Raw genomic sequence first — 25,733 nt, forward strand, 5'->3', positions numbered from 1 at the left:
GCAGCTGAGAAAAGGTATGAAAATGATATTGCTAATAAAGCCAAGACCGAACCAAAGCTACTACACAGTCACATCAGGAGGAAGACAACAGTGAAGGAACAGGTGATGAAACTTAGGGTGGGCGAGGACAGGTACACAGAGAATGACAAAGAGGTGTGTTAAGAACTCAACAAAAGGTTCCAGGAGGTCTTTACAATAGAACAGGGAGATGTCGCGGCGCTAGAAGAGGTGGCAGCAAACCAGGTGACCTTGGATAGGTTCGAAATTACAAGAGATGAGGTAAAGAAGCACCTATTGGAGCTGGATGTGAGAAAAGCTGTTGGGCCGGATGATATTTCGCCATGGGTATTGATAGAGTGTGCAGGAGCACTTTGCCTACCACTCTCCATAGTGTATAGTACGTCAATGGAAACGGGGGACCTACCAGAAATATGGAAGACTGCTAATGTAGTACCAATATACAAAAAGGGTGACAGACAAGTTTGTCAATGTTTGCTGACGACGCCAAAATTATGAGAAGGATTAAGACAGAGGAGGACAGCTTGAGGCTTCAAGAAGACCTGGACAAGCTGCAGGAATGGTCGAACAAATGGCTGTTAGAGTTTAATCCAAGCAAATGTAATGTAATGAAGATAGGGGTAGGAAGCAGGAGACCAGATACAAAGTATCACTTGGGAGATGAAATACTTCAAGAGTCAGAGAGAGAGAGAAAGACCTGGGGGCTGATATCACGCCAGACCTGTCCCCTGAAGCTCATATCAAGAGGAAAACAGCAGCAGCATATGCCAGGTTGGCTAACATAAGAACGGCCTTTAGAAACTTGTGTAAGGAATCTTTCAGAACATTATATACCACATATGTCACACCAATCCTGGAGTATGCGGCACCAGCATGGAGTCCAAATCTAGTCAAGCATAAGACTAAAATGGAAAAGGTTCAAAGGTTTGCCACCAGACTAGTACCCGAGCTGAGAGGTATGAGCTACGAGGAGAGACTACGGGAATTAAACCTCACTTCGTTGGAAGACAGAAGAGTTAGGGGGGACATGATCACCACATTCAAGATCCTCAAGGGAATCGACAGGGTTAATAAAGACAGGCTGTTTAACACAAGGGGCACACACACTAGGGGACACAGGTGGAAACTGAGTGCCCCAATAAGCCACAGAGATATTAGAAAGAACTTTTTTAGTGTCAGAGTGGTTGACAAATGGAATGCATTAGGAAGTGATGTGGTGGAGGCTGACTCCATACACAGTTTCAAGTGTAGATATGATAGAGCCCAATAGGCTCAGGAACCTGTACACCTGTTGATTGACGGTTGAGAGGCGGGACCAAAGAGCCAGAGCTCAACCCCCGCAAGCACAACTAGGTGAGTACAACTAGGTGAGTATACACACACACACACACACACACACACACACACACACACACACACACACACACACACACACACACACACACACACACACACACACACACACACTCACACACACACACACACACACACACACACACACACACACACACACACACACACACACACACACACACACACACACACACACATATATTACCCCCCCCCACCCCTCCCCTTTCTCACTTCCTCTGTAGTATACCAGATATTCCTCACCCCCAGCCCCCCAAACATTCCCACACAGTGGGACCCCCTTCATCTCCCTCACCCTCTCCCACCACCTGACCTGAAGTGACCATCTCAGCCCCCCCCAGTTTCCCACACATCCTCCTCCTCCAAACACTCACACACACACACATGCAAACACACTCACACACAAACATACACACACACACACCAGTTGTACACCAGTTGATTGACAGTTGAGAGGCGGAACCAAAGAGCCAAAGCTCAACACCCACAAGCACAAATAGCTGAGTACAAATCGGTGAGTACACACACACACATACCTACACGACAAATGGACACCATAGATAGAGTGACATATATTATAGTGTGGGTTGGTGGTGTTGTCGTGTTGTTGAACCTTCTTTATGGACAACCCAACCCACAACTCGGTAGAGTACTTATACTTCACTGGGAGATCACCCTGAGAGCTTCTGGCTCTTGGAGAGGGGCTCAACGTCACATGTTTAGGGGTTGCGGCTCCAATACTTAGCCTCGTTGTTACGTGCACACACCCACTCGAGCCGCTGTGACTCCCCACTCTCTCCTTAGGTGATATGATCTCCTCAATCCCCTTTGACTTATTAGTATTACGTTCTACCCTGTCCACAGCAGTGGTTCTTGGTTCTTTCTCTCTCTCTCTCTCTCTCTCTCTCTCTCTCTCTCTCTCTCTCTCTCTCTCTCTCTCTCTCTCTCTCTCTCTCTCTCTCTCTCTCTCTCTCTCTCTCTCCTTGTTTACTACTTTCTGGGAAGCCTCACTTGGACAAGGGCAAACACAAGCAAATTTGAATACATTTACTGGACAAGGCACATATACAATACCTACACACATATAATAATGAAGATTCCTACACTCTATACTATTTCAATCAGGTTGCACTCCAACACCATCATAACTCTATCATCTGCTTATCAAGTGGTATCCTATCTTCTGATTCACCACCTAATGCTATCAACCTCCTCAAGTAGATCACGTCTTATAATATAATGTTCCACTATCAGCAAGAGAATATATATCTATAAACATGTGCAAGGAAAATTGGAGTATGACTGCAATAACATAAATCAGTATAAATGTTCCTTGATACACAACAATGATCTATCGATCACCCTATCAGTCCTAGAACACATACATCTGTAGGTAATCCAGCCTACGACTGTAACTCTAAACTTCAGTATAAACACTCCTCGGGACAAGAAAGCAAACAATCACTCACCGTTCACTGCGTCTTGCACGCTAATGACTACCAACCACTCTATCAACTCCCAACAAGTAATCATTTAGAACTTCCCTTCCACATCTGGAAGTTCACTACCCTGATCTCTTCAGGTTCTTCCGAGCTTAACTACCAGGATCCTCTGCAGCTCCTCCAGGCTGCTACACCATGAAGTCTTCCTTGAGCAACTACGGTGCTTCACCCTTCTGCTAGGGTCCTCCACAGCTCTCATGGCTGCTACACCATGAAGTTTCCTCAAGCAAATATGGTGCTTCACCACCTCTACAGAAGCACGTGACACTCCTCTTCACTGTTACTCCTCACAGCTCGAGGTCCTCTCCTCCACTACCTTGGAGTCTCATCAACTACTCTCTCTGTGCTGGCTTCGAAGTTCTCAGCAACTTCTTCCCCAAAGACGAACCTGCAACCAATTCACACTCCAATAAAAATGTTTTCCCTTAAACACATAAACAAAAATAACTACACAATATGTTTGCCTCCAAAATCTATCTGCTCTATACCTACTGTGAGAGTGGACTCCCCCGTTTTGGGCTGGTCCATGCTCCGCCTTGCCCGGCGGTCCTCACTCACTCTGGGAGGGTCCTTCGCCGTTAGGTGCTGGGCTCCCCCAGTTACATGCCAGCGCTCAGAGGAGACGGACACCGCTCCGTCCTCCAGGATGCTCCTCCCTCTCCACTCTCTTATTTTAGGCCTTCTGCCTTATCAAAACATGTCTAACTTATCAATAAACATTGCTACTATCGCTGGGCACACGACCAACTACAAGCAATCACTATGAACTGGCTTAAATCATGCTTACCACAGATTGCCTAGTCGAAGGCGCTCCTCCCTCTGACGGAGTCTGGTCAGGGTACTCCCACGGCCCATGATAACGTCTCTGGGCGGCTTAGTAAACACTCCTCGCCGTCCAGGACTTGAGACCACAACGTTCCCAGCTCGATTCCACAGCTGGAACGTCTTCACACTTCTCTTCTCTTGGAGATATATCACTAGGGGTTCCTTTCTGACGGGAGCTGAAACGGAGCACGGCTTCCCCCTGCGAATGTTTAGCACTCAAGTGAGCTCAAAGCCCTCCAGAAGCGAGCCTCATGCCTCCAGCAAATTATCCACATCTCCTAACCAGTCATTTGTCTGTTTTCTTATTCACTGCCCATAATCTCAAATTGTTCATTATCCAACCAACTGTTTTACATCTGTATCTTCACCTCTATATTTCTTGGACCTTCTAGTCAGGTCAGGCTTGATAGAATAATTCTCAAAGGGGAGACTTGTTTTTCGGCTACCTGGGATCATAACACATACAATCTCCCAAACAACCCCCCCACCCCACCATCCCTCTCTCTCTCACTCTCTCTCTGTTTTCTCTCTGTTCTCTCTCTCTCTCTCTCTCTCTCTCTCTCTCTCTCTCTCTCTCTCTCTCTCTCTCTCTCTCTCTCTCTCTCTCTCTCTCTCTCTCTCTCTCTCTCTCTCTCTCTCTCTCTCTCTCTCTCTCTCTATCTCGCTCTGTCTCTCGCTCTGTCTGTCTGTCTGTCTGTCTGTCTGGCTGTCTGTCTGTCTGTCTGTCTGTCTGTCTGTCTGTCTGTCTGTCTGTCTGTCTGTCTGTCTGTCTGTCTGTCTCTCTGTCTCTCTGTCTGTCTCTCTGTCTGTCTGTCTGTCTGTCTCTCTCTCTCTCTCTCTCTCTCTCTCTCTCTCTCTCTCTCTCTCTCTCTCTCTCTCTCTCTCTCTCTCTCTCTCTCTCTCTCTCTCTCTCTCTCTCTCTCTCTTTCTCTGTCTCTCTCTCTTGCTCTGTCTGTCTGTCTGTCTGTCTGTCTGTCTGTCTGTCTCTCTCTCTCTCGCTCTGTCTGTCTGTCTGTCTGTCTGTCTGTCTGTCTGTCTGTCTCTCTGTCTGTCTGTCTGTCTCTCTCTCTCTCTCTCTCTCTCTCTCTCTCTCTCTCTCTCTCTCTCTCTCTCTCTCTCTCTCTCTCTCTCTCTCTCTCTCTCTCTCTCTCTCTGTCTGTGTCTCTGTCTGTCTCTCTCTCTCTCTCTCTTTCTCTCTCTATCTCGCTCTGTCTGTCTGTCTGTCTGTCTGTCTGTCTGTCTGTCTGTCTGTCTGTCTGTCTGTCTCTCTCTCTCTCTCTCTCTCTCTCTCTCTCTCTCTCTCTCTCTCTCTCTCTCTCTCTCTCTCTCTCTCTCTCTCTCTCTCTCTCTCTCTCTCTCTCTTTCTCTCTCTATCTCGCTCTGTCTCACTCTCGCTCTGTCTGTCTGTCTGTCTGTCTGTCTGTCTGTCTGTCTGTCTGTCTGTCTGTCTGTCTCTCTCTCTCTCTCTCTCTCTCTCTCTCTCTCTCTCTCTCTCTCTCTCTCTCTCTCTCTCTCTCTCTCTCTCTCTCTCTCTCTCTCTCTCTCTCTCTCTTTCTTTCACTCTCTCTCTCTCTCTCTCTCTCTCTCTCTCTCTCTCTCTCTCTCTCTCTCTCTCTCTCTCTCTCTCTCTCTCTCTCTCTCTCTCTCTCTCTCTCTCTCTCTCTCTCTCTCTCTCTCTCTGCACCCCCTGTGCCTAACCCTATCAAAACATATCAGGTAAAGGGACAAAATGGCAAGAGGATGCAACAGGAACACAGTGAATACTCAGAGTGACCAAACGAAGGAAATATTAGCCCAAGTTTTGGAGTAATTCAGGAGGGAGATACAAGAAATGAGGATTACAATTAACAACCTGCAAAGTGAGCTGACATCAACAAGGGAGGAGATCAAATCCCTCACAGAGAAAAATAAAGAGGCTGAGATCAGATTATCATCCAAAGGGAAGGTGCGAATGTTGCATTGGAAGGAAATGCCTTTGTACCTGAAACATTTGCGGAAAGACTGAGAAAGAGCTCAGAAGCAATGGACACAGTGAGGGAGGTAGCCATGGAAGCAGCTACCTCACAGGAAGCAGCAAGGTGCACCAGTCAATTGCTGGAAAGAAAAAGATCAGTGATAATTGTGGGCATCAAAGAACAGGAAGGATCCAATAGGCAGAATGGAATAGCAAGTACAGAGAGGCAGTGCATGGGAAACTGAAGGGGTTACAGATGGAAGGGGCTGAACAAAACATTGAAAAGGTTTTCAGGTTGGCTGGTACAACAAGGACAGAAACCGATTGGCAAAGGTGGTGTTTACAAACGAGACCATGAAGGAGGATATTCTAGAAAGGAAGAGTCATGTGCAGTATGTGGAGGAATAAAAAAAGTATTCCTGCAGAAAGCAGGACGAAGGAGGAGAGAGCCAGGGCAGCAGAGGCAAGTAGGAAGCGCAGGGAGAGAGAGGAGTAAACCAGCAAATCACAGCCCCCAACACAACAGTCTCAGAGACAAGAGGGGAACCCACAACCAGCATCCCAGCAACACCAGAGGGGAGGGAAACACCACCACCCCTCTCGGCATAGAAACCCTCCCTTCCACTTACCCTACCTGCCCCCACTTACATGCTCACCCCCCCCCCCCTCCCTCCCCCCCCCTCCCCCATTCTGACCCTGTCACCCCTCACCCCCCCCACCCCATTCTGACCCTGTCACCCCTACCCCATTCCCACCATGGCGCCCCTCTGAGTTTCGTCCCCTGTCCCCCCTCCCCATTCATCCTATACCCTCCCTATAACACTCTGTATCCTCCATGTCCCCCCCCCCATCTCCTTTCCTCAATCCCTACTTGTCCGTCCTTCCCTTGAACCAACACCCCCCCCCCCCCACCCTCCACCCCAAAATCCTCTGAGACCGTGCAAACTACCTCACAGATCTTCACACCCAGGGAACAGCTTTCCCCACCAGCAGAATGCTCACCAAGAAGGGGACAAAAAATTGGACAGAACAAAGTGAGCTTCAAGGCTATGTACACTAACATAGAAGGGATTACAAATAAAACAAGTGAACTTGGAGAATTGGCACGAGAAGAAAACCCAGTCATAATAGCACTCACAGAAACAAAGCTAACGAAAACCAAAACAAATGCAGTGTTTCCACAGCACTACTATGTAGTGAGGCAAGAGTGAGAGAAGGGAGAGGAGGAGGCGGTGTAGCTTTGCTGATAAGAAAATGTTGGAGTTTTGAAGAGATGGTAAATCAGAGCTGTGAAGGTTTCAGTGACTACATATGAGGTACCATAGCAAATGGAGGACAGAAAATTATAGTATTAGTCATATACAACCCCCCCCCCCCCCCCGAACGACAGAAGACTCAGACAGGAATATGATAGAAAGAACATGGCCAACATGCATGTAATAGAGAGAGCAGCTTCTGTGTCTACCAGGAACGGATCCAGTCTACTAATTATGGGAGACTTCAACCATGGGAAGATTGATTGGGGGAACAGAGACCCACATGGAGGACCAGACACATGGGGAGCTAAGCTGCTGGACGTGGCAACAAAAACTTTCTAAGTCAACACGTCAACAGACACACAAGAATGAGAGGAGGGGATGAACCAACTTTACTTGACATGATATTTACCCAAAATGAGTCGGATATAAGGGAGGTTAAGTTGAAAGCCCCCTTGGGAATGAGTGATCCTAGTGTAATGAGCTTTGAGTACCTGGTTGAGCTGGGAATTATCACGCCCCAAAAAAAAGAACTGGGAAACAAAGGGCTGGCGTACTGAAAGGGAAACTATAAGGAGATGAATAAATTTCTAAGGAATATACAATGGGACACAGAACTCAGAGCCAAGTTCGTACAAGACATGAAGGACTATGTCACCCAAAAAGTGTCAGGTGGCTGTAAGCAGGTTTATCCCGACCCGACAGGAAAAAAAACGAAAAGCAAAGGAAGAATCCATGGTTTAATAGGGAATTAACGAAAGCAAAGGAGCTGAACAAAAGGGCATGGAAGAACTTCCGTAAAAACAGAACACCAGAAAGTAGAGAGAGATACCAGAGAACCAGGAACGAGTATGTTAGTGTGAGAAGAGCAGCTTAGAAAAGGTATGAAAATGATATAGCTAATAAAGCTAAGACTGAACCAAAGCTACTACACAGTCACATCAGGAGGAAGACAACAGTGAAGGAAGAGTTCGAAATTACAGGAGATGAGGTCAAGTAGGACCTATTGGAGCTGGACGTGAGAAAAGCTGTTGGGCCGGACGGAATCTCACCATGGGTATTGAAAGAGTGTGCAGGAGCACTTTGTTTGCCACTCTCCATAGTGTACAGTAGGCCACTGGAAACAGGAGACCTACCTGAAATATGGAAGACGGTTAATTTAGTCCCAATATACACAAAGGGTGACAGACAAGAGCCACTGAACTACAGGCCAGTGTCCTTAACTTGTATACCATGCAAGGTGATGGAGAAGATCACGAGAAAAAACCTAGTAACACATCTGGAGAGAAGAGACCGTGACAACCCATCAACATGGGATCACGGAAGGTAAATGTTGCCTTGCAGGCTTAATAGAATTCTACGATCCGGTGACAAAGATTGAGCAAGAAAGAGAAGGATGGGCAGACAGCATTTTTTTGGACTGTCGGAAAGCCTTTGATACAGTACCCCATAAAAAGCTGATGCATAAGCTGGAAAAACAGGCATGAGTAACTGGTAGGGCGCCCCAGTGGATAAGGGAGTACCTAAGCAATAGGAAGCAGAGAGTTACAGTGAGTGGGTGAGACCTCAGATTGGCATGAAGTCACCAGTGGAGTCCCACAGGGCTCTGTACTCGGACCTATCTTGTTTCTGATATACGTATATGATCTTCCAGAGGGTATAGCTTATTCCTCTCAATGTTTGCTGACGACGTCAAAATTATGAGAAGGATTAAGACAGAGGAGGACAGCTTGAGGCTTCAAGAAGACCTGAACAAGCTGCAGGAATAGTGGAACAAATGGTTGTTAGAGTGTAACCCCAAGCAAATGTAATGTAATGAAGACAAGTTTAGGGAGCAGGAGACCAGATACTAGATATCATTTGGGAGATGAAGTACTTCAAGAGTCAGAGAGAGTGAAAGACCTGGGGGTTGATATCATGCGAGACCTGTCCCCAGAAGCTCATATCAAGAGGATAACATCAGCAGCATATGCCAGGTTGGCTAACATAAGAACGGCCTTTAGAAACTTGTGTAAGGAATCGTTCAGGACATTAAATACCACATATGTCAGGCCAATTCTGGAGTATGCAGCTCCAGCATGGAGTCCATATCTAGACAAGGATAAGACCAAACTGGAAAAAGTTCAAAGGTTTGCCACTAGACTAGTACCCGAGCTGAGAGGTATGAGATACGAGGAGAGGCTACGGGAATTAAACTTTGCTGGAAGACAGAAGAGTTAGGGGGACATGATCACCACATTCAGGATTCTCAATGGAATCGATAGGGTAGATAAAGACAGGCTATTTAACAAAATGGACACATGCACTAGGGGACACATATGGAAACTGAGTGCCCATATGAGCCACAGAGATATTGAGAGGTGGTTGAGAAATGGAATGCATTAGGAAGTGATGTGGTGGAGGCTGACTCCATACACAGTTTCAAGTGCAGATATGATAGAGCTAAATAGGCTCAGGAACCTGTACACCTGTTGATTGGCGGTTGAGAGGCGGGGCCAAAGAGCCAGAGCTCAACCCCCGCAAGCACAATTAGGTGAGTACACACACACACACACACACACACACACACACACACACACACACACCTACAGGGGCCTCGTAGCCTGGTGGATAGCGCGCAGGACTCGTAATTCTGTGGCACGGGTTCGATTCCCGCACGAGGCAGAAATAAATGGGCAAAGTTTCTTTCACCCTAAGTGCCCCTGTTACCTAGCAGTAAATAGGTACCTGGGAGTTAGTCAGCTGTCACGGGCAGCTTCCTGGGGTGTGTGTGTGTGTGTGTGTGTGTGGTGTGGAAAAAAAAAAAGTAGTTAGTAAATAGTTGATTGACAGTTGAGAGGCGGGCCGAAAGAGCAAAGCTCAACCCCCCGCAAAAAACACAACACAACTAGTAAACACACACACACACACACACACACACACACACACACACACACACACACACACGATTCGAGAAAGAGACCTGGGAGTGGATGTGACACCTAATCTAACTCCTGAGGCACATATAAATAGGATAACGACAGCAGCGTACTCTACACTGGCGAAAATTAGAACTTCATTCAGAAACCTAAATGAGGAAGCTTTTAGGGCGCTTTACACTGCCTACGTGAGACCCGTCTTAGAGTATGCCGCGCCATCATGGAGCCCCCACCTGAAGAAACACATAAAGAAACTGGAGAAGGTTCAGAGGTTTGCGACGAGGCTTGTCCCAGAGCTACGAGGGATGGGATATGAAGAGCGGCTGAAGGAACTGAACCTTACGACACTAGAGAAAAGAAGGGAGAGAGGAGATATGATAGGGACATATAAAATACTCAGGGGAATTGACAAAGTGGAAATAGATCAAATGTTCACACGTAATAATAACAGAACGAGGGGACATGGGTGGAAACTGGAAACTCAGATGAGTCACAGAGATGTTAGGAAGTTTTCTTTTAGCGTGAGAGTAGTAGAAAAATGGAATGCACTTGGGGAACAGGTTGTGGAAGCAAATACTATTCATACTTTTAAAACTAGGTATGATAGGGAAATGGGACAGGAGTCATTGCTGTAAACAACCGATAGCTAGAAAGGCGGGATCCAAGAGTCAATGCTCGATCCTGCAAGCACATATAGGTGAGTACATATAGGTGAGTACACACACACACACACACACACACACACACACACACACACACACACACACACACACACACACACACACACACACACACACACGCACACACACACACACACACACACACACACACACACACATACACACACATACACACACACACACACACACACACACACACACACACAGAATAGGAGATGAAGTACTTAATGAAACGAACAGAAAGAAAGATCTAGGAGTTGATATCACACCAAACCTGTCTCCTGAAGCCCACATAAAAAGAATAACGTCTGCGGCATATGCGAGGCTGGCTAGCATCACAACAGCGTTCAGGAACCTGTGTAAGGAATCATTCAGAATCTTGTACACCACATATGTAAGACCAATCCTGGAGTATGCGGCCCCAGCATGGAGCCCGTACCTTGTCAAGCACAAGACGAAGCTGGAAAAAGTCCAAAGGTATGCCACTAGACTAGTCCCAGAACTAAGAGGCATGAGTTACGAGGAAAGGCTGCGGGAAATGCACCTTACGACACTGAAAGACAGAAGAGTAAGGGGAGACATGATCACAACCTACAAAATCCTCAGAGGAATCGACCGGGTAAATAAGGATAAACTATTCAACACTAGTGGGACGCGAACAAGGGGACACAGGTGGAAACTGAGTACCCACATGAGCCACAGAGACGTTAGAAGGAACTTTTTCAGTGTCAGAGTAGTTAACGGATGGAATGCATTAGGCAGTGATGTGGTGGAGGCTGACTCCATACACAGTTTTAAATGTAGATATGATAGAGCCCAGTTGGCTCAGGAATCTGTACACCAGTTGATTGACAGTTGAGAGGCGGGACCAAAGAGCCAAAGCTCAACCCCCGCAAGCACAAATAGGTGAGTACAAATAGGTGAGTACACACACACACATAGACCCCACACAACCTATATATTATGTGAGAAATCTTTTAAGAATTCTGATTAAGAAAGAGATCTAGGGGTGGTTCTAGATAGAAAACTATCACCTGAGGACCACATAAAGAATATTGTGCGAGGAGCCTATGCCACGCTTTCTAACTTCAGAATTGCTTTTAAATACATGGATGGCGATATACTAAAGAAATTGTTCACGACTTTTGTTAGGCCAAAGCTAGAATATGCAGCGGTTTGGTGTGGTGCTCATATCTTAAGAAGCACATCAACAAACTGGAAAAGGTGCAAAGACATGCTACTAAGTGGCTCCTAGAACTGAAGGGCAAGAACTACGAGGAAAGGTTAGAGGTATTAAATATGCCAAAACTAGACGACAGAAGAAAAAGAGGTGATATGATCACTACATACAAAATAGTAACAGGAAGTGATAAAATCACGATAGGGAATATCTCCTGAGACTTGGAACTTAAAGAATAAGAGGTCATAAATTTAAACTAGCTAAACACAGATGCCGAATAAATATAAGAAAATTCACTTTCGCAAACAGGGTGGTAGACGGTTGAAACAAGTTAGGTGAGAAGGTGGTGGAGGCCAAGACCGTCAGTAGTTTCAAAGCGTTATATGACAAAGAGTGCTGGGAAGACGGGACACCACGAGCGTAGCTCTCATCCTGTAACTACACTTAGGTAATTACACACACACACACACACACGCACACACACACACACACACACACACACACACACACACACACACACACACACACACACACACACACACACACACACACACACACACACACACACACACACACACACACACACACACACACACACACACACACACACACACACAAACTGGAAAAGGTTCAGAGGTTTGCAACGAGACTCGTCCCAGAGCTACCAGGGATGGGGTATGAGGAGCGCCTGAGGGAACTGTGCCTTACGACACTAGAAAGAAGAAGGGAGAGGGGGGACATGATAGGAACGTATAAAATACTCAGAGGGATTGACAGAGTGGACATAGACGAAATGTTCACACGGAATAGTAACAGAACGAGGGGACATGGATGGAAGCTTGAAACTCAGATGAGTCACAGAGATGTTAGGAAGTTTTCTTTTAGCGTGAGAGTAGTGGGAAAATGGAATGCACTTCAGGAACAGGTTGTGGAAGCAAATACTATTCATAATTTTAAAACCAGGTATGATAGGGAAATGGGACAGGAGTCATTGCTGTAAACAACCGATGCTCGAAAGGCGGGATCCAAGAGTCAATGCTCGATCCTGCAGACACAACTAAGTGAGTACAACTAGGTTAGTACACACACACATACACACACACACACACACACACACACACACACACACACACACACACACACACACACACACACACACACACACACACACACACACACACAAGTTTTAAGGAGATGGCCATCCCGGGCTGTGAGGAGTTCAGAGACTACATAGCAGGCACCATAACAATGGGAGGACCAAGAATAGTAGTAGCAGTAATATACAACCCTCCACCAAATGACAGGAGACCCTGTCAAGAGTATGAAAACAACAACAAGGCAGTTAACACTATAATTGAGAGGGCAGCCTCTGCTGCCTGTAGAAATAGATCCCACCTGCTCATCATGGGCGACTTCAATCACGGAAAGATTGACTGGGAGAACAAGGAACCGCATGGAGGCGAGGATACGTGGAGAGCCAAACTATTGGAGGTGGTGACAAGCAACTTTTTAACGCAGCATGTCGGAGAACCCACAAGGATGAGAGGCAATGACGAACCAGCGAGACTCGACCTAGTCTTCACTCTGAACGACTCCGACATAAGAGAAATCGGTTTTGAGGACCCAGTAGGAATGAGCGACCACAGTGTACTGGTGTTTGAGTACTTGATTGAAGAAGGGTTATTGAACTCGAGGAGGGATACCGAAACCAAAAGGTTAGCATACCGAAAGGGAAACTATGAGGGGATAAGAAAATTCCTAACAGATATAGCATGGGAAACAGAGCTCAGGGGAAAGACGGCCCAAGATATGATGGATTACATCACGCAGAAGTGCAAGGACGCAGCAAACAAGTTTGTCCCAGTCCAAAAGGAAAACAGAGAAATGAAGATGAGAAACCCATGGTTTAATCAAAGATGTAGGCTAGCTAAGCAGCAAAGTAAAAGGGCATGGAGAAACTATAGGAATAACAGGACACTGGAGAGCAGAGAAAGATACCAGAATGCCAGGAATGAATATGTCAGGATGAGAAGAGAGGCAGAAAGACAATACGAAAATGACATCGCAAGCAAGGCAAAGACTCAGCCTAAATTGTTGCATAGCCACATTAGGAGAAAAACAACAGTAAAGGAACAGGTTATGAGATTAAGGATAGGGGCGGAAGGATTCACTACAAATGACAAGGAAGTGTGTGAGGAATTGAATAAGAAATTCCAGGAGGTCTTCACCTTAGAACAAGGAGAAATTCCAGAGGTAAGTGAGGGAATAGCTAACCAGGAACCACTGGAAGAGTTTGAGATTACCAGTGGGGAAGTAAGGAAGTGTTTACTAGAGTTGGACGTGACGAAGGCTATAGGCCCAGATGGAATCTCCCCTTGGGTTCTAAAGGAAGGAGCAAGAGAACTGAGCCTACCACTCTCCATAGTGTATAACAAATCACTGGCAACAGGGGAACTGCCAGATATTTGGAAAGCAGCTAACGTAGTCCCGATATACAAGAAAGGGGATAGACAGGAGGCACTGAACTACAGGCCAGTGTCCCTAACCTGCATACCATGCAAGCTGATGGAGAAGATTGTGCGAAAAAAACTAGTGGAGCATCTGGAGCGAAGGAACTTTGTAACACAGCATCAACATGGGTTCAGGGATGGCAGGTCCTGCCTCACAGGGTTACTTGAATTCTACGACCAGGCAACAAAAATAAGGCAAGAAAGAGAAGGGTGGGCAGACTGCATATTTTTGGATTGTCAGAAAGCCTTTGATACAGTGCCACACAAGAGGCTAGTGCGAAAGTTGGAGATGCAGGCTGGAGTGAGAGGGAAGGTACTCCGGTGGATAGAGGAATACCTAAGCAACAGGAGACAACGAGTCTGTGTGAGGGGTGAAGTCTCAGATTGGCGAGACGTCACAAGTGGAGTCCCGCAGGGGTCAGTCCTCGGACCTATACTGTTTCTGGTATATGTAAATGATCTCCCAGAGGGTATAGATTCGTTCCTCTCAATGTTTGCCGACGATGCAAAAATTATGAGGAGGATTGAAACAGAGGATGATAGTAGGAGGCTACAAGATGACCTGGATAGACTGAGTGAATGGTCCAACAAATGGCTGTTGAAGTTCAACCCGAGTAAATGCAAAGTAATGAAACTAGGCAGTGGAAACAGGAGGCCAGGCACAGGATACAGAATAGGAGATGAAGTACTTAATGAAACAGACAGAGAGAAAGATCTAGGAGTTGATATCACACCAAACCTGTCTCCTGAAGCCCACATAAAGAGAATAACGTCTGCGGCATATGCGAGGCTGGCTAACATCAGAACGGCGTTCAGGAACCTGTGTAAGGAATCATTCAGAATCTTGTACACCACATATGTAAGACCAATCCTGGAGTATGCGGCCCCAGCATGGAGCCCGTACCTTGTCAAGCACAAGACGAAGCTGGAAAAAGTCCAAAGGTATGCTACTAGACTAGTCCCAGAACTAAGAGGCATGAGTTATGAGGAAAGGCTGCGGGAAATGCACCTCACGACACTGGAAGACAGAAGAGTAAGGGGGGACATGATCACAACCTACAAAATCCTCAGGGGAATCGACCGGGTAAACAAGGACGAACTTTTCAACACTGGTGGGACGCGAACAAGGGGACACAGGTGGAAGCTGAGTACCCAAATGAGCCACAGAGACGTTAGAAAGAACTTTTTCAGTGTCAGAGTAGTTAGCAAATGGAATGCATTAGGAAGTGATGTGGTGGAGGCTGACTCCATTCACAGTTTCAAATGTAGATATGATAGAGCCCAATAGGCTCAGGAATCTGTACACCAGTTGATTGACGGTTGAGAGGCGGGACCAAAGAGCCAGAGCTCAACCCCCGCAAGCACAATTAGGTGAGTACAATTAGGTGAGTACACACACACACACACACACACACATAGATTGACTGGGAGAACAAGGAACCGCATGGAGGCGAGGATACGTGGAGAGCCAAAATATTGGAGGTGGTGACTAGAGATTTTTTAACCCAGCATGTCAGAGAACCCACAAGGATGAGAGGAAATGACGAACCAGCGAGACTCGACCTGGTCTTCACTCTGAACGACTCTGATATAAGAGAAATCGGTTTTGAGGACCCAGAAGGAATGAGCGAAGACAGTGTACTGGTGTTTGAGTACCTGATTGAAGAAAGGTTATTGAACTCGAGGAGGGATACCGAAAGCAAAAGGTTAGCATACCGAAAGGGAAACTATGAAGAGGTAAGAAAATTCATAACAGAAATAGCATGGTAAACAGAGCGCCGGGAAAGACGGCCCAAAATATGATGGACTACATCACACAGAAGTGCAAGGAGGCAGCAAACAAGGTTGTCCCAGTCCAAAAGGAAAACAGTGAAATGAAGATGAGAAACCCATGGTTTAATCAGCAATCTAAATTGCTGCATCGCAACATCAGGAGAAAGACAACAGTAAAGGAACAGGTTATGAAATTAAGGATAGGGGCAGAAGGATTCACTTCAAACGACAAGGAAGTATGTGAGGAACTGAATAAGAAATTCCAAGAGGTCTTCACCTTAGAGCAAGGAGAAATCCCAGAGATAAGAAGGGGAATTGCTAACCAGGAACCAATGGAAGAGTTTGAGATTACCAGGAGGGAAGAAAGGAAGTGTTTACTAGAGTTTGATGTGACAAAGGCTACAGGCCCAGATGGAATCTCCACTTGGATACTAAAGGAAGGAGCAGAAGAACTGTGCCTACCACTCTTCATAGTGTCTAACAAATCACTGGCAACAGGGGAACTGCCAGAAATTTGGAAAGCAGCTAACGTAGTCCCGATATAAACGAAAGAGGATAGACAGAATGCACTGAATTGAAGGCCGGTGTCCTCAACCTGCATACCATGCAAGCTGATGGAGAAGATTGTGCGAAGAAAGCTAGTGGAGCATCTGGAGCGAAAGAACTTTGTAACACAGCATTAACATGGGTTCATGGATGGCAGGTCCTCGCTCACAGGGTTTCTTGAATTCTACGACCAGGCAACATAAATAAGGCAAGAAAGAGAAGGGTGGGCAGACTACATATTTTTGGATTATCAGAAAGCCTTTGATATAGTGCCACACAAGAGGCTAGTGAAAAAGCTGGAGATGAAGGCTGGAGTGAAAGGGAAGGTGCTCCATTGGATAAAGGAGTACCTAAGCAACAGGAGACAACGTGAGTGTGAGGGGTGAGGTCTCAGATTGGCGAGACGTTACGAATGGAGTCCCGCAGGGGTCAGCCCTTGGACCTATACTGTTTCTGATATATGTAAATGATCTCCCAGAGGGTATAGAATCGTTTCTCTCAATGTTTGCCGATGATGCAAAAATTATGAGGAGGATTGAAACTGAGGATGATAGTAGGAGGCTACAAAATGACCTAGACAGACTGAGTGAATGGTCCTACAAATGGCTGTTGAAGTTCAAGCCGAGTAAATGCAAAGTAATGAAACTAGGCAGTGGAAACAGGAGGCCAGACACAGGATACAGAATAGGAGATGAAGTACCTAATGAAACGGACAGAGAAACATCTAGGCGTTGATATCACACCAAACCTGTCTCCTGAAGCCCACATAAAAAGAATAACGTCTGCGGCATATGCGAGGCTGGCTAACATCAGAACAGCGTTCAGGAACCTGTGAAAGGAATCATTCAGAATCTTGTACATCAAATATTTAAGACCAATCCTGGAGTATGCGGCCCCAGCACGGAACCCGTCAATTGTCAAGCACAAGACGAACCTGGAAAAAGTTCAAAGGTATGCCACTAGACTAGTCCCAGAACTAAGAGGCATGAGTTACGAGGAAATGCTACGGGATATGCACCTTACGACTCTGGAAGACAGAAGAGTAATGGGAGACATGATCACAACCTACAAAATCCTCAGGGGAATCGACTGCGTAAACAAGGATAAACTATTCAACACTGGTGGGACGCGAACAAGGGGACACAGGTGGAAACTGAGTACCCACATGAGCCACAGAGACGTTAGAAGGATTTTTTTCAGTGTCAGAGTAGTTAACGGATGGAAAGCATTAGGCAGTGATGTGGTGGAGGCTGACTCCATACACAGTTTCAAATGTAGATATGATAGAGCCCAGTAGGCTCAGGAATTTGTACACCAGTTCATTGACAGTTGAGAGGCGGCACCAAAGAGCCAAAGCTCAACCCCTGCAAGCACAAACAGGTGAGTACAAATAGGTGAGTATATACACACACTCAAACACTCCATACACACACACACACACACACACACACTCACACTATACACACAAACACATGCACACACACATGTACACACAAACACACAGTCTTAGACCCTTTTTAACCTTCTAACAAATATTCACACCTATGGAACAGCTTCCTCCCTCAGCAGAACGCTCATTTAGAAGGGGACATGAGAATGAATAAAAGAAAGTGAGCTACAAGGTAATGAACAGTAACATACCGGGATTGCAAAATAAACAAATGAACTTGGAGAATGGGTACTAGAAGAAAACCCAGACATAATAGCATTCACAGAAACAAAGCTAACGAAAATCATAAGAATGAAGTGTTTCCACAGAAATACTATGTAGTGAGGAAAAAGAGATAAGGAAGAGGAGGTGGTGTAGCACTGCTGATAAAAATAGGCTGGAGTTTTAACGAGATTGCTATTCAGGGCTGTTAAGGTTTCAGTGACTATATAACAGGTACCACAGAAGCTGGAGAACAAAAAATTATAGTCATAGTCATATATATCCACCCACCAAAAGACAGAAGACCCAGAGAGGAATATGATAGAAACAACATGGCTACCATTAATATAATAGAGAGGGCAACTTCGGTCGCTTGCAGGAGCGGATCTGGACTACAAATCATGGAGACTTCAACCACGGAAAGATAGATTGGGAGAACGGAGACCCCACATGAAGGACCAGACTCAAGGAGAGCTAAGCTGCTGGACATGGCAACAAGAAACTTTCTAAGCCAACACATCAAGGGACCGAATGAGAAGACGTGAGAATGAGAGAAGATGAACCAGCCATGTTTGATCTGATAGTTACCCTAAATGAATCGGATATAATGGGAAGTTCAGTTGGAAGCCCTGGTAGTAGCTGGTAGAGCAATGATTTATCTCCCCCCAAAACGAGCTAGGAAACGAAAGGCTGGCGAACCGAATGAGAAGTTATGAGGTGATGAGAAAATTCGTATGGGATATACCATGGGACACAGAACTCAGAGCTAAGTCCATTAAAGACATGATGGACTACGTCACCCAAAAGTGTCAGGAGGCAGTAAAAAGGTTCATCCTGGAGCAAAAGGAAAAAAACCTAGAAGCGAAAAAATAACCTATGGTTTAATAGGGAATGTATGAAAACAAAATAAACTTAACAAAAGGGCATGGAGCAACTTCCAAAATAACAGAACACCAGAAAGCAGAGAGAGAGATACTAGAGAACCAGGAATGAGTATGTTAGTGTGAGTAGAGTAGCAGAGAAAAGGAATGGAAATTATATAGCAAATAATGCTAAGATCGAGCCAAAACTACTCCTCAGTCACATCAGGAGGTAAACAACAGTGAAAGAACAGGTAATGAAACTTAGAACGGGTGAGGACACACACAAAGATGTGTGAGAAGAACTCAACAAGAGGTTCCAGGAGGTCTTCACAATAAAACGAGGTGAATTCACTGCATTAGGAGAGGTGGTAGTAAACCAGGCAGCCTTGGAAGGGTTCGAAATATCAAGACGCATCTTTTGGATCTGGATGTGAGAAAAGCTGTTGGTACAGACGAAATCTCACTATGTATATTGAAAGTGTGTGCAGAAGCACTTTGCTTGCCACTCTCCATTGTGCATAGTAGGCCATTTGAGACCGGAGACCTACCAGAAACATGGATGACAGCTACTGCAGTCCCATTATACAAAAAGAATCACAGACAAGAGGCACTGAACTACAGGCCACTGACCTTAACTTGTATACTATGCAAGGTAAGGGAAAAGATCGTGATAAAAAACCTTGTAATACATCAGGGGAGAAGGGACTTCGTGACAAACCAACAACATGGGTTCAGGAAGGATAAATCTTACCTCGTCATCGTCAGCAAACTTTGACAGGAATGAGTCTATACCCTCTGGGAGATCATTTACATTCATCAGAAACAGGATAGGTCCGAGTACTGAACCCTGTGGGACTCTCCTAGTGACTTCACGCCAATCTGAGGTCTCACCCCTCACTGTAACACCCTGCTTCATGTTGCTTAGGTACCCTTTTATCCACTGGAGCACCTTACCAGTTATTCCAGCCTGTTTCTGTAGCATATGCATTAGCCCCTTACGGGGTACTGTGCCAAAGGCTTTCAGACAGTCCAAGAAAATGCAGTCCTCCCATTCTTCTCTTTCGTAATTAATCTTTGTCACCTGATCATATAATTTTATTAAGCCAGTGAAGCAAGATATACCCTCCCTGAACCCATTTTGGGGGTTTGTCACAAAGTCCCTTCTCTCCAGATGATTTACTGTTTTTTTCTCAGGATCGTCTCCATCACCTTGCATTGTATACAAGTTAAGGACACTGGCCTGTGGTTCAGTGCCACTTGCCTGTCGCCCTTTTGTGTATATTGGGACTACCTTACCCGTCTTCCATATTTCTGGTAGGTCTCTCGTCTCCAGTATACACTATGGAGAGTAGCAAGTATAGTGCTTCTGCATACTCTCTCAATACCCATGGTGAGGATTCCATCTGGACCAACAGCCTTACTTACGTCCAGATCCAACAGGTGTCTTCTGACCTCATCTCTTGTAATTTCGAACCCTTCCGAGGCTGCCTGGTTTACTGCCACCTCTCCTAGCACAGTGACCTCACCTCGTTCTGTTTTGAAGACCTCCTGGAACCACTTGTCGATTTCTTCACACACCTCTTTATCATTCTCTGTATACCTGTCCTCACCCTTTCTAAGTTTCATCACCTGTTCTTTCATTATTGTTTTCATCTTGATGTGACTGTGGAGTAGCTTTGGTTCGGTCTAGGTTTAATTTGCTATATCATTTTAATACTTTTTTTTTTGCTTCTCTTCTCACACTAACATACTCATTCCTGGTTCTCTTGTATCCCTCTCTGCTTTCAGGTGTTCTGTTATTTCGGAACTTCCTCCACGTCTTTTTTGTTCCTATCCTTTGCTTCCATACATTCCCTATAATACCACGTATTGTTCTTTTGCTCCTCGGATTTTTCCAAGATCAATACACTGTGATCAGTCTTTCCTAAGGGGGCTTCCAGTTTAACTTCCCTTATATCCCACTCATTTAGGATAAATATCAGGTCAATCATTGCTGGTTCATCTTCTGTTCATCTTTATTTGTGTCGGTCCCTTGATGTGTTGGCTTAGAAACTTTCTTGTTGCAACATCCAGCAGCTTAGCTCTCCGTGTGTCTGGTCCTCCATGTGGATCTCTGTTCTCCCGATCTATCTTCCCGTGGTTGAAGTCTCACTATGATTAGTATTCTGGATCCGTTACTGCTAGCGGCAGAAGCTGCTCTAAAATATTAATGGTGGCCTTGTTGTTTCTATTATATTCCTGGCTGGGTCTTCTGTCATTTGGTTGGGGGTTATATATGACTACTACCATAAGTTTTTGTCCTCCAAATACAATTGTGTGTGTGTGCGTACATACACACACCATAGAAATTGATACATACTATGTGCGTACACATAGACAGGCCCTTGCAGCTGTATAACTCCCGGGTACCTATTTACCGTTAGGTAACAGAAGCATCAGGGAAAAGGAAACTCTGTGCATTTGTTTTTCTGCCGGCTGGGGAAATTGAACCCCAGTCACTAGGTCCATGAGTCTAGAGTTTAAAATCTGAATAGAATTTGCTTCCACAACCTGATCCTTAAGTGCATTCCATTTTTCCACTAATCTCACCAAAAAAAAAATCGTAACATCTTTGTGACTCATGTGAGTTTCCAGCTTCCACACATGTCCCCTCGTTCTGTTACTTTTCCGTGTGAACATTTCGTCTATGTCCACTCTCACAATCCCCCTGAGTATTTTATACGTTCCTATCATATCCCCCCTCTCCCTTCTTTTTTCTAGTGGTGTAAGGCTCAGTTCCTTCAAGTACTTTTCATACCCCATCCCTCATAGCGCTGGGACGAGTCTCGTTGCAGACTTCTGAACCTTTTCCAGTTTCCTTATGTGTTTCTTCAGATGGGGACTCCATGATGACTCCATTTTTAGTGTGTACTCACCTAATTGTGCTTGCGGTGGTTGAGCTCTGGCTCTTTGGTCCCGCCTCTCAACTGTCAATTAACTGGTGCACAGATTCCAGAGCCTACTGGGCCCTATCATATCTACACTTAAATCTGTGTAAGGAATTAGCCTCCACCACATCACTTCCTAATGCATTCCATTTGTCTACTACTCTGAAACTGAAAAAATTGTTTCTAACGTCTCTATGGCTCATTTGGGCACTCATTTTCCACCTGTGTCCCCTAGTGCATGTGCCCCTTGTTTTAAATTATCTGTCCTTATACACCCTGTCAATTCCTCTGAGAATTTTGTATGTGGTGATCATATCCCTCTAACTCTTCTGTCTCCCAGTGACGTGAGGTTTAATTCCCGTAGTCTCTCCTCGTAGCTCATACCCCCTCAGTTCGGGTACTAGTCTGGTGGCTAATCGTTAAAACATTTTCAGTTTTGTCTTAAGCTTGACTAGACATGGACTCCATGCTGGGGCCGCATACTCCAGGATTGGTCTGACATATGTAGTATATAATGTTCTGAAAGATTCCTTACACAGGTTCTAAAGGCCGTTCTTATGTTAGCTAACCTAGCATATGCCGCTGATGTTATCCTCTTGATATGAGCTTCAGGGGACAGGTTTGGCGTGATATCAACCCCCAGGTCTTTTTCTCTCTCTGACTCTTGAATTATTTCATCTCCCAAATGATATCTTGTATCTGGTCTCCTGCTCCCTACACCTATCTTCATTACATTACATTTGCTTGGGTTAAACTCTAACAACCATTTGTTCGACCATTCCTGCAGCTTGTCTAGGTCTTCTTGAAGCCTCAAACTGTCCTCCTCTGTTTTAATCCTTCTCATAATTTTGACATCGTCAGCAAACATTGAAGGGAATGAGTCTATACCCTCTGGGATATCATTTACATATATCAGAAACAGGATAGATCCGAGTACAGAGCCCTGTGGGACTCCACTGGTGACTTCACACCAATTTGAGGTCTCACCCCTCACTGCAACTCTCTGCTTCCTATTGCTTAGGAATCCCTTATCCATTGGAACGCCCTACCAGTTACTCCTGCCTGTTTCTCCAGCTTATGCATCAGCCTTTTATGGAGTACTGTGTCAAGGGCTTTCCGACAGTCCAAACAAATGCAGTCCGACCATCTTCTCTTTCTTGCTTAATCTTTGTCACCTGATCGTAGAATTCTGTATAAGCCTGAAAGGCAGATTTACCCTCCGTGATCCCATGTTGATGGGTTGTCACGAAGTCTCGTCTCTCCAGATGTGTTACTAGGTTTTTTCTCACGATCTTCTTCATCACCTTGCATGATATACAAGTTAAGGACACTGGCCTGTAGTTCAGTGCCTTTTGTCTGTCACTCTTTTTTGTATATTGGGACTACATTAGTGGTCTCCCATATTTCTGGTAGGTGTCCCATTTCCAGTGACCTACTGTACGCTATCGAGAGTGGCAAACAAAGTGCTCCTGCACACTCTTTCAATACCCATGGTGAGATTCCGTCCGGCCCAACAGCCTTTCTCACGTCCAGCTCCAAAAGGTGCCTCTTGACCTCTTCTCTAGTAATTTCTAACCCTTCCAAGGTCGCCTGGTTTGCTGCCACCTCTCCTAGCGCCGTGACTTCTTGTTCTATTGTAAAGACCTTCTGAAACCATTTGTTGAGTTCCTCACACACCTCTTTGTCTTTCTCTGTGTACCTGTCCTCATCCGTTCTGAGTTTCATCACCTGTTCCTTCACTGTTGTTTTCCTCCTGATGTGGCTGTGAAGTAGTTTTGGTTCGGTCTTGGCTTTATTAGCTTTATCCTTTTCATACTTTTTCTCATTTTCTATTCTCACACTAACATACTCGTTCCTGGTTCTCTGGTATCCCTCTCTACTTCCTGGTGTTCAGTTATTCCGAAAGTTCCTCCACGTCCTTTTGTTCAGCTCGTTTGCTTTCAAACATTCATGATTAAACCACAGATTCTTCTTTTGCTTCTCGGTTTTTTCCTGTCGGGCTGGGATAAACCTGTTTACTGCCTCCTGACACTTTTTGGTGACATAGTCCATTATGTCTTGTATGGACTTAGTTCTGAGTTCTGTGGCCCATGGTATATCCTTTAGGAATTTATTCATCTCCTCGTAGTTTCCCTTTGGGTATGCCAGCCCTTTGTTTCCCAGTTCTTTTTGGGGGAGATAATTCCTAGCTTAACCAGGTAGTCAAAGCTCAATACACTATGTTCACTCATTCCCAAGGGGGCTTCCAACTCAACTTCCCTTATATCCGACTCTTTTAGAATAAATATCAGATCAAGCGAAACTGGTTCATCCTCCCCTGTCATTCTTGACGGTCCCTTGACGTGTTGACTTAGACAAATTTTTGTTGCCACGTCCAGCAGCTTAGGTCTCCATGTGTCTAGTCCTCCTTGTGAGTCTCTGTTCTCCCAATCTATCTTCCCCTGGTTGATGTTTACATGATTAATAGTCAGCATCCGTTCCGGCTAGCAACAGAAGCTGCTCTCTCTATAATATTGATGGTGGCCATGTTGTTTCTATCATGTTCCTGTCTGGGTCTTCTATCGTTTAGTGGGGGGGTTAAATATGACTACTACTATAATTTTCTGTTCTCCAGTTGCTATGGTGCCTGATATATAGTCACCGAAACCTTCACAGCCTTGATTAACCATCTCTTCAAAACTCCAACATTTTCTTATCAGCAAAGCTACACCGCCTCCTCCTCTCCCTTCTCTCTCTTTCCTCACTACATAGTAATCCTGTGGAAACACTGCATTTGTTATGGTTTTCGTTAGCTTTGTTTCTGTGAGTGCTATTATGTCTGGGTTTTCTTTTAGTGCCCATTCTCCAAGTTCACTTGTTTTATTTGTAATTCCATCTATGTTAGTGTATATTGCCTTGAAGCTCACTTTTTTCTGTTCATTTCCTTGTCCATTTCTTGGTGAGCGTTTTGCCAGTGGAGGAAGCTGTTCCCTGGGTGTGAAGATTTATGAGGTGGTTTGCAGGGTCTCAGAGGATTGCAGAGTGGGGGGTGAGGGTTCAAGGGAAGGTGGAACAGGTAGGGTGTGGGGTAAGGAGGTACGGAGGACATGGAGGATATGGGAAGAGGGGGAGGAGGGATATGAAGGGTATGTGATGAAGGGGGGAGGGGGGACAGGGGAAGAAGGGGGGAGGGGGGAACATGGTGGGAATGGGGAAGGGGTGACAGGATCGGAATGCGGTGGGGAAGAGGGATAGTTGGGTGAACATTTGAGTGGGGGAAGTTAAAGTGAGGCGAAGGGAAAGTTTTTATGCAGAGGAGGGTGGTGGTGTTGCCCTCCTCTCTGGTGTTGCTGGGATGCTGGTTGTGGGTTCCCCTGTTATCTCTGGGACTGTTGAGTTGGGGCTGTGATTTCCTGGTTTACTCCTCTCTCCCTGCGCTTTCTCCTTGCCTCTGTTGCCCTGGCTCTCTCATCCTTTGTCCTGTTCCACTGGAGGAATACTTTTTTGTATTCCTCCACATACTGCAGATGACTCTTTCTCTCTAGAATATCCTCCTTCGAGGTTTCGTTTGACTGTGTGTGTGTCCTTGTTGTACCAGCCCAACCAAAAAACCTTCACAATGTTTTGTTCAGCCCTTTCCATCTGTAATCCCTTCAGTATCCCATGTACTGCCTCTCTGTCCTTGCTATTCTATTCCTGCCTATTGGATCCTTCCTGTTCCTTGCAACTACTACTGATTTTTTTCTTTCAAGCAGCTGACTGGTGAACCTTGCTGCTTCC

The sequence above is a fragment of the Procambarus clarkii genome, chromosome 25 (assembly GCF_040958095.1).
Source record: "Procambarus clarkii isolate CNS0578487 chromosome 25, FALCON_Pclarkii_2.0, whole genome shotgun sequence".
Classification (NCBI taxonomy): domain Eukaryota; kingdom Metazoa; phylum Arthropoda; class Malacostraca; order Decapoda; family Cambaridae; genus Procambarus; species Procambarus clarkii.